Genomic DNA, 10,902 nt, shown 5'->3' on the forward strand with positions numbered 1-10,902 from the left:
GCCCTCGCCTAGGCACGTCAGGAGGCATCTATATGAACTAACGGACGAAGTCCAGAGGTTCATTAAGCAACCTCTGGACCCGACAGCCTACAGACAGGCCTTGAACGGCATTCACAGGGACTCAGTCTCGAGTTATGTAGACTCTAGACCTGTGAATGCCGTTCTAGGCACACCACCCCCGGACATTGACGAGACGGAGCTTCATCTGCCTCGGGAGACGCGCACCACACTTGCACAACTTCGCTCCGGCTACTGCAGCAGGTTAAACTCCTACCTGAGTAGGCTGAATGAGGATGTGCCTAATGAATGTCCGGCATGCGGAGAGACCCCACATGACTCGAAACATCTCTTCGCATGCCCGGCAAACCCGACATCCCTAACGACCTTGTCCTTATGGGCAAACCCCGCAGAAGCTGCACGCTTCCTAGGGTTACCGTTAGTGGAACTTGACGACAACGACTGAGATACCAACCGATCTGGGCGGGGTTGTTGTAGCCGCTACAACAACAACAACAACTCGAACCATGGAGGTGGGCATTTATACTTGAATTTATCCAGTTTGATACCGATTCCTGTTTGTTTTGCTGCATCGATACTTCTTGCAATTGACGATGGTCGAGACATAGGGTTCTTTCTTTTGCTAATCGAGGTGACCACATCATATAACATTGCATTTCTTCACTGCAGTAGTTTTGGAATTAGCTTTAAGGTGTTGTACGTTATCCTTTCTTTAATTGAGGGGAGTCCTGTTTCTGTTAAGGTGAACCTGACAGGCGAAGTTGGGAATGCTCGTATACACCTCCTAGCAGCTACGTAATATGGTGGTTGGATGAGATTAATGTTTTTATTCGCACAGTGGCCGTAGATCGGTAGACCATAGTCTATTTTGGAAAGGATCAGGGCCTTGGTAGCGTTGATGAGCATTGTGGGGTGCACGAGGCAGTGCTTCGATGATAAATATCTTATTATATCTAATCTCTTATCAAGCGTTGTTCTAACATAATTACAATGATTTTTGAAAGTTAGTTATGAATCAAATATTATCCCCAAATTTTTTAATGTATTGAAGCTATTAATGTCTACATTATTAAACGTTAGATTTATAGGTGGACAAAGTTTTTTATTACATATATGAAAGCTTTTGCATTTACTAAACGATATCCTGGCTCCCGAGATATTACCCCAGTTTCCCATATCTGCCAATATATGGGTAAAATCCGTTTGTACCACCGATAAATCTTTACAGTTGGAATAAAGTAGTAAATCGTCAGCATACATTATGTGATTCAAGAATTTTATTTATTTCGTCAAAAGCAATCATAAAGAGCACCACAGAAAGTGGTGAACCTTGAGGAATACCGTTGAACAATTTGTAAGTAGTTGAATATTTATTATTTACTTTGACGGCAAAGAACCGATTAATTAGAAATTCTTTAACAAATTTGTTCCAACGAGCAAGCTGCTGGAGGACGACATGTGGCCCAATTCAGCCGTAAGCCTTTTCGAAGTCAATGCTCAGGACGGAAATATGGTTTTTGGTGGACGTATACATATTAAAAACAAGTAAAAACAGCACTGTCTTCGGCTATGCCGAAGGCTTCATACCTTTCATGAACATCTGAAAACTTTACTTTAACTGATTACTGTATTTGAAAAAATTTATATATTCACAGCACAAGTAGATAGAGGTGTTACATATATAAAAAATCTTATGTAAACAATTAGAGGTATGATAGGTATACCTTATATAGCACCAATCTAAGTGATTTTCACTGCTGTGTGATCGGTATGTAAACCGGTAACACAATGTATGGGTTAAGCTTCCTACATTAAGGAGATATATCGCAAAAACTGGTATAGGGACAATCAGTGGTATAAGAGATAAAGCTTATACAGCACAGATTTTGACGATTTTCTCAGTAGACTTTGTATTATTATTTATACAATAGCTTACGAAATTAATCGGTTTTAGCTGTCCAAATAAATTAGTTTTACATTAAAATCCCCTATCTGAACAATCAGTTGTATGGGGCAATATATAAGTTATAGTGACCCGATCTTTGTTAATTTCACTGTAAACTATCTGTCGATAATGAGTGAAAATAGTGCGAAAAATCATATTTCCAACTGCATATATGGAGAAGTTATAACAAAGAATCTCATATCTGAACAATCAGTTGTATGGGGCAATATATAAGTTATAGTGACCCGATCTTTGTTAATTTCACTGTAAACTATCTGTCGATAATGAGTGAAAATAGTGCGAAAAATCATATTTCCAACTGCATATATGGAGAAGTTATAACAAAGAATCTCATATCTGAACAATCAGTTGTATGGGGCAATATATAAGTTATAGTGACCCGATCTTTGTTAATTTCACTGTAAACTATCTGTCGATAATGAGTGAAAATAGTGCGAAAAATCATATTTCCAACTGCATATATGGAGAAGTTATAACAAAGAATCTCATATCTGAACAATCAGTTGTATGGGGCAATATATAAGTTATAGTGACCCGATCTTTGTTAATTTCACTGTAAACTATCTGTCGATAATGAGTGAAAATAGTGCGAAAAATCATATTTCCAACTGCATATATGGAGAAGTTATAACAAAGAATCTCATATCTGAACAATCAGTTGTATGGGAGCTATATGTAAAAGTGACCCGATCTTTGTTATTTTCACTATAAGAATTCTGTTGATGATAGTTGGAAGTATTGCAAAATTTCATGTTCCTAGCTGCATAAATCGAGGAGTTATAACGAAAATTCTCATAACTGAACAATCAGTTAAATGGGAGATATATGTTATAGTGACCCGATCTTTGTTATTTTCACTATAAGAATTCTGTTGATGATAGTTGGAAGTATTGCAAAATTTCATGTTCCTAGCTGCATAAATCGAGGAGTTATAACGAAAATTCTCATAACTGAACAATCAGTTAAATGGGAGATATATGTTATAGTGACCCGATCTTTGTTATTTTCACTATAAGAATTCTGTTGATGATAGTTGGAAGTATTGCAAAATTTCATGTTCCTAGCTGCATAAATCGAGGAGTTATAACGAAAATTCTCATAACTGAACAATCAGTTAAATGGGAGATATGTATATGTTATAGTAACCCGATCTTTATTATTTTCACTGTAAATATTCTGTTAATAATGAGTGAAAATGGTGAGAATTTTCATGTGTAGCTGCATAAATGGAGAAGTTATGGCAAAAAATCTCATATCTGAACAATCAGTTGTATGGAGGCTATAGGTTATAGCGACGCAACCTTCGCCATTTTCATTGAAAGTATTCTTTTGATAATGAGTGACAGCATTGCAAAATTTCATGTTACTAGCTCCTTAAATGGAGGAGTTATAAAAAAAAATCTTATATCTGAACAATCAGTAGTATGGGAGCTATAGGTTATAGTGACCCGATCTTTGTAATTTTCACTCCAAGTCTTCTGTTAATAATGGGTGGAAGTATTGTAAAATTTCATGTTCTTGGCTGCATAAATGGAGAAGTTATAACGGTAAATCTCATATCTGAAAAATCAGTTGTATGGGAGCTATATGTTATAGTGGTCCGATTCTCCCGGATTAATACAATATTAAAACACACCCACCCACCAAATTTCATCCGGATATCTCGAAGACTGAGAGACTAGATTGCATACAAACAGACGGACAGACCGACAGACAGACAGACGGACATGGCTAAATCGACTCAGCTCGACGTTCTGATCATTTAAGTATACATTTTAATGGGTCTATCTTTTCTTATTCTGGTACTTAGAAACATCGGACCAAAGTTATACCATTTCATGCTCATGAAAGGTATAATTAAGTGATCATTTACCAAATATATAAATATTTACATATTCTGTAAAAAATATCTAAAATAATAAGCGAAAATCCCAAAGTTCTATATGAGTGTTCGCTATGTGAAGACCTTGTACAAGCTGGTAGCAATTTTTTTAAATCGTGTTCGTTTGGCCAAAAAACCAGTAAAACTTGCAAGGATAGAGCACAATTTTGACAATTCATTTGGAGGAGAAGTTGCGAATTCGTGCTGGGAAAATTTTTGCCAGCAACAATTTGCAAGCAGGATGCTGGCACACGGTTGCATTTATGTCTACAACAATTGGAATCAACAAATTCGTTAAATTTAAAAATGAACAATCTTATTGCGATTTACTAATGAAAGAAGTATGTAAATATTTGTTTATTAAATTAATTTAATTAATTCCAAAAATTTTAAAGGTTTTTGCTGTAAAAACTGTATTCGTAAGCGGAGGGCAGTCGACATCACTGTCGATATAGGAAACAGTGTTGCCAGAACTTTTTGGGCCGACCGGCTAGATTGGCTTAAAAAAGCGGCTAAAAACGGCTAAAATGTTTTAGTGAAAATTCACATGCTTTATTTAAATAAATCGCAAGAAACGAAAGACTAGTTAACACCATTAATTTATATCGAGTGTATATTCCTCATCATCAAATGAATCACTATTGTATATATCACCTGAATTCATTAATTTTAAGAGATCGTCATCTACAGTAAAATTATGGCAGCATTTTTCTTCACGTTTTAAACCGTATCTTATATATAAAATAGCGTTTAACGTTTTAACGCACATTGGATTTCTTTGCTTAGTTTTTATTATATTCATTGAACTAAATATTCGCTCTACTTCTGCATTACTTATAGGCAAAACAAGAAAACTAAAAACTAGGTTGGAAAGGTCAGCAAAAGGGTTTTCTCCTAGGGCATTTCGAAATTGATAAACTTCGGCCCAAAATTTTACAGTTGAGTCTAAATTACTCCAGGTATGTAACGTTAACCGTTGCCATTGCATCTCTATGGATGTTATTTCGTCGGCGTTATATTTGTGTTTTTGTTGCTGTAGTTGAACAAATACTTTTGGTTTAATTACTCTTAATGCATTTCCAACCGAAAAAAGTCAATTTTTTTTAGTGTGGCAATATTTGTAGGGAGGCGTTGGCGTAATTCCTTTATTAAAGTGATAATAAAATAGCGACCATTTTCTCGAATTATTTTCTCGGCTTCGTGGTCAAAAGCGTTTGTGCTTACTTTTGTTTTTAAATACTCTTCAAAACTGTGATAAAACTGAGGAAATGGAGCAAGGTATGGTTCCAACGGGGAGCATATAGGATCAAATGTGTCCGCGCTAATAACCACTAGGGAGCATAGATGCGAAAGTAAAACATTGAGTTCATTAAAAATCTTCATTGGGTCTGCATTATTGCTTTCGAACAACTTGTTTACTTTTTGCACCTGAAAATTAGGCAAATAGTAAAATCGGCTAAAAACGGCTAACTTTTTTTACAAACCGGCTAACAAATCGGCTGCCGGCTAGATCGAATTTTCTCCGGCTAGTTGCTATCAAAACCGGCTAAATCTAGCCGGAAAACGGCTAAAATGGCAACGCTGATAGGAAATCCGACAGTGACTTCCAGAAAGAAATTGAAGCGTATGTTGAATAAAGTCAGAATAAGAAGGAATTTACGTATAGGTCCTGTTTTGTTTTCCACCTGAAATAATTTTAAAAATTTATTATGTTCGAAATGTAACCGCGGACGCCAGCTAGCAGTGAGGCTTGCAAATGTTTGCTAATTCCGGTTCGCGCAAAACTTAGTAAGTTTCTCTCTTTGGAAGAATAAGATACCTTATTCTCTGAATTTTATTCCTGGCTAATTCTTATAGCTCAGTTATGCATACTTGGCGTTGCATGAGAGTTGTCATATAAGGAATCTGTTAAATAAGTTTTGCGTGTAAGCGGTTACCCAACTCTTTTGATTTTTAAGTAAAAATGGTATCGCAGTCCAAAGTATGCATAACTGGGCTATTACTGGCTTTTGCATAGCGAACAGAACTTACATATATCTTAGCAGTGGCCACATTGCGTGTTTGTCACAGACACGGTTTATGTCAAAAATTTTGAAGAGAAACTACATTCTAAAATTTTTTGTATCATGCGTTATAGTTTATTTTAACTAATTTTCTGTGATTTTTCTGGAAAGCTATTCTCTGCAAAGGGTGTTCAGCAGCTCTTCTTCGGCAGCAAAGAAAGGCGTTTTTTGCAAAAGATTTACAGCCCTCTTCTTCGGCAACACGGAAAGGAGAATACTACTTAGTGAGGGTTATAATCCATAAGCCACGCTCCCTCCCCCTCCGCCCCAACCACAAATGATTAATGTTTAATNTTGAGATCCCTGATACGGGGATCTCCGGGATCGGCCTGACGAAGGCTGTCACGCTCATTTGCTAAAACAGCCGCTTCGGCAGGGAAGTTTGGACGTGGGTCCGATATGCACCCTGCCGGTATGAAGCGGGCTGCAGCAGCAGTGATAGTTTAATGTACTGCAAAATTGCCCTGTTTTTCTATTGTGTCCATATTTTTATTCGTCTGTATTTTAATTTGCCTGTATTTTAATTTTTCCGTATTTAGATTATCTGCATTTTGAGTTTATGGATATATTTATTTTATACACCCTCTGCGCAGAATATTGTAGATGGCAAAGTCGGAGGAGCATTGAAAAGTTTATGAAAATAAATTTTATATAAAATGTATTAAAACGCAAAATTTGGGTATATTCATATCAAACGATAGGCGAATAATTTTTAATATTTTTTATTGAGCTTTGTACCACGATTGTTTATTAAAAAAATTGAAAAAGAAACAAAGTCTAAGCGGTAGAAGTTATAGCAGCTATTACCACAGCAGCTATAGACCACCACATCTCCTCATCAGAATTCTTTTTTCTAGACTTCAGCAGGCAAATAAATTTCCTTTATACTAAAAGTACGATAAGATCCTAATAAAGCTACTTTTGATAAAAAGCAGTTTAAAGAGAATTTTTCATATATTTTTTATAAAAACCATTTTTTATCAGAAATTTGAAAAGCAAAGTACAAGGAGTGCATACTAATAGAAATGTCATGTAATGTGGAACGATTTTCCGTCATCCCTTGTCAAATTTGGTTTGTAGACAAGCCGGTTTAGGCGTTGTGCCATCTTCAGTGTCATTTTTCGTTCGGAGAACGAACGAACATTATAGCTGAAATACAATGCCGGCGAACGGCGAACTCACCACAGCGAAATTCGCGCTGTCAAAATTAGAACAACCGCAAGCATATGAAATAGAACACAGCCAAAGCGAAATGCGAAGTTCGCTTGGCGGCGTTTCATGGCGATAGATTTATTTCTATCGCCCTGCTGGGCGATGACAGCTGTGCGTGCCAAAGGTGGCCGTATTTGTTTTTTGCTTTCAAAGTTTTAAAAGAAAACAACCTAAACACGATTTATTTTTGCTGTTTGAAAAATATAGTTGTGGATTCGTTAAATCTGGCTTTAAACAAATTATTTATAATAATCTTTCTTTGTTTTACAATTTATATTTGTTATCATTTCCTCATTTCTAAATATGGTTTAGTTTTTTCTAAATATGGTCACCCAAATTATAAAGGCGACCAAATGGGATCAGCTGTTTTCGCTACCGCTCTAATTCTGTTTAAGTAGGCGAAATAGTTGGGCGAACGGTGAACGACAGCATCGCCCAGTTCGGCGAAATTTGCCGTTCGCCGGTATTGTATTTCAAGCATTACACTCCTACTCTGTCAGAAACACAATAATGAAAATGAGGGAAGAAATTTAATCTCCCTTAAAACGGTATATTAACTTTTACAAACACCACTAGTTTTGGAGATATTACGGTTTTTCGAAAAGCAAATTTCGATCTTTGACTTTCGATAGCTGGATTATTTTTTAATTTCCGCAAGTAAATTTAAATATCGTTATAATGGGCACAAGAAGCTCTATCGATTCCTATTTTTAGTTTTTTTTTCTAGAGAAACGGTGCGTATTCTTTACTTGTTCCATTGCATAAATAACTAAACCGTACCCTTTCAATTTTTTGTTTGTTTTTTATTAGTCATTTTATACTTACATTGAATTATTACTGTTCCGAAAGGTTTTAAGAGATATTCAGGCGATATAGCTTCAGAAGAAAGTAAGCGTAGTGTCCTTGAATCAAAGCGAATGTGTTTATGTACATATATGTATAAGGTTGCAGATTTTTATGTATATTCACTGATTTTTCTCTGGCTTGTACAGCTTCTGAGATACTGTTCTCTGCGTTTCGTGGATTGTTTACTGGAATTAAGTATGAGCCGGAACTGTTTACGCTATATGGATTTGTTTTTGATTCCTTAATATATGTACGTTTATGACCAGTTTTGGTATAAGCGGTAGCCAATTTTTCCGTCTTTCGATACGTGAATAGAAACTTTATTACTAGTTTTGATACAAGTTTTTTCACTCAGCCAAAGAAGTCTCGTTTAATTGCGAACGTTTTAACGCGTTTTATAACTTTTCTACAACCCACTGCCAAAATTTTGCATTTTACTTGTATGTGTTTGACTCGATATGTTCCTCCAATTGCTTCAAAGCTTTGCTCCTAGTACACATTTTATGATACGTTTAGCTTTCACACTTTTGACGATTTTATTTCTTATTATTTTTGGTAACGAAATTTCCCCTTATTTTGTATTGCCTTGTTTCCTGCAAAAAAGGACGTTTTAGTTTATTGCAAATCTGCGAAAATAATGAAAACCAAAGATGTAAAAAAGCTGTACACTACGGGTGGCAACGAGAAAATGTCAGATTGGTGTCAGTTAGAGTTGTCAAACTAGCGATAGCACTATCGATAGTATCGATAGTTTCAATTTCTGTAGACTATCAATACATATTGATAGTTTTTTCTTATACTATCACAAATATCGATAGTTTAGTAGGTCTATCGATCATCGCTCCCAACTTTTTTGAAATTATACATAACATGAACATGAACTTTGTAAAAAGAGAAGTATTTTGGCTAAGCAGTTACTTAATTTTGAATGATTATAACTTTTATGAGATAATNGACGCTAATTTATTCAAAATTGATACACCCCGGCTTACCATGTAGCGGTAGCTTTCGGAAAGGTGAAAAGCCATATATGTAATACTTGCGCCGGGTAGTTAATGTTCGGCCCCGCCCGAACTTAGACTTTCTTACTTGTCTTAATTTTCGCTTGTGACAACGTGTGCACACGTAAGGTAAAGAATAATTTAACACAACGACATGATTTGTAGAAGAATTTGCATAACAAAATTGATTATTCATGCGTTCAACTATTACGCGGTTTTTATTTTGTTCTCTTCGTTGTTTACTTCTTACAACAAAGATGGCGTCGAGATTTCGACAGCTAGAAAATAACTTTTTTCTTTCTTTCCTTAAGGAGTGATCTTGTGTCTTTCGTTCATGGCAGTGATGGGCAAAATTGTATTTACTAAGTATTAAGTACTAAGTACAAAAGTATTTAGGTATTTTGTGTTGTTGTAAACACCAAAGTACTATTTACTTAGGTATTTAGGAGCTGCTAAATACCCAAGTACTATTTACTTAGGTATTTAGGAGCTGCTAAATACCCAAGTACTATTTACTTAGGTATTTAGGAGCTGCTAAATACCCAAGTACTATTTACTTAGGTATTTAGGAGCTGCTAAATACCCAAGTACTATTTACTTAGGTATTTAGGAGCTGCTAAATACCCAAGTACTATTTACTTAGGTATTTAGGAGCTGCTAAATACCCAAGTACTATTTACTTAGGTATTTAGGAGCTGCTAAATACCCAAGTACTATTTACTTAGGTATTTANTTTTTTTTTGTTGTTTGAAAAATATAGTTGTGGATTCGTTAAATCTGGCTTGAAACAAATTATTTATAATAATCTTTCTTTGTTTTACATTTATATTTGTTATCATTTCCTCATTTCTAAATATGGTTTAGTTTTTTCTAAATATGGTCACCCAAATTATAAAGGCGACCAAATGGGATCAGCTGTTTTCGCTACCGCTCTAATTCTGTTTAAGTAGGCGAAATAGCTGGGCGAACGGTGAACGACAGCATCGCCCAATTCGGCGAAGTTTGCCGTTCGCCGGTATTGTATTTCAAGCATATGTATAACAAACCTGTCTCTCTTTTAACTTTATGACTCTACACCTACACGCGAGGGTGGTCCAAGAATGATGGAATGCTTGAACCAAAAATACAAGATCACGCCTTCTTCTTAAACTATCCCTACAAGAATTGTGTGATGGAAACTAACACATTCTCATTTATCTTACTAACCCATTTGCAAATTTTGCGTTGGTTAAAAAGAGACCATTAAATAAGGCCATACGTTGGAGGAAGACGGAAGATCACATGTACACAAATGTTTACATCAGATTTTTCACAATGCCCTTTAGAATTTGATAGAAACTTGTAGGTAGCCAGTGACAGAAATCTCTATCAGTCTTGCCACTCAAATGATTTGTCAAATGATAGTCACTGTTCTTGCAGGGAGATTATTTTATAACTACAGATTAACAAGGGACGATTTTTATATGGCTAATCTCTTGTTATAATTACAGATTAGGGTGTTAAGCTCGAAAATGAGGACAATCTACTTATATGTGAACCTAGTAGTAGTAGCCCGTTTTAATCGCAGTTAGGAAAAGAGTTGGGCGACTTTGACGTTAGCCGTTTATTTACATTTGTTCGTTGTTTACAATTTGGTCGTAGCTTTTTACTGCAATTTTTATACCCGAGCGCACTTGTGCACAAGGGTATTATAACTTTGTTCACATAACGGTTGTTTGTAACAGGCAAAACGAATCGAGATAGATATAGACAAATGTATACATAAATGATCAGGATGAAAAGAGAAATCGATTAAGCGGTGACTGTCTGTCCGTCCGTCCGTCCGTCCGTCCGTCCGTCTGTCCGTCTGTGCGCACGATAACTCGAGTAAAAATTAAGATATCTTAACGAAACTTGGTACGTGTACTTCTTTCG

At 35.8% G+C, this 10,902-nt stretch overlaps 1 protein-coding gene across 3 annotated transcripts in view; it reads right to left on the reverse strand.

Annotated features, from left to right (window-relative positions):
- mib2 (E3 ubiquitin-protein ligase mind bomb 2) overlaps positions 1–8,737 on the reverse strand; it is a 170,283-nt gene extending 161,546 nt beyond the window's left edge. Inside the window, exons 1-2 of one of the 3 annotated variants that reach the window (XM_017628426.1) lie at positions 8,660–8,737; positions 7,967–8,580 (exon numbers count right to left, since the gene is read on the reverse strand). The gene's annotated coding sequence lies outside the window, so the exon portion shown is untranslated. Of the gene's footprint in view, positions 1–7,966 lie in introns of all 3 variants that reach the window. The other 2 variants (XM_017628421.1, XM_017628411.1) reach the window with 2 other exon arrangements.
- Between the last annotated feature and the right edge of the window lie 2,165 nt (positions 8,738–10,902).

Source organism: Rhagoletis zephyria, unplaced genomic scaffold, assembly GCF_001687245.7.
Source record: "Rhagoletis zephyria isolate East Lansing unplaced genomic scaffold, Rhagoletis_zephyria_1.1 Rzeph_scaffold_00075, whole genome shotgun sequence".
NCBI classification, from domain to species: Eukaryota; Metazoa; Arthropoda; class Insecta; order Diptera; family Tephritidae; genus Rhagoletis; species Rhagoletis zephyria.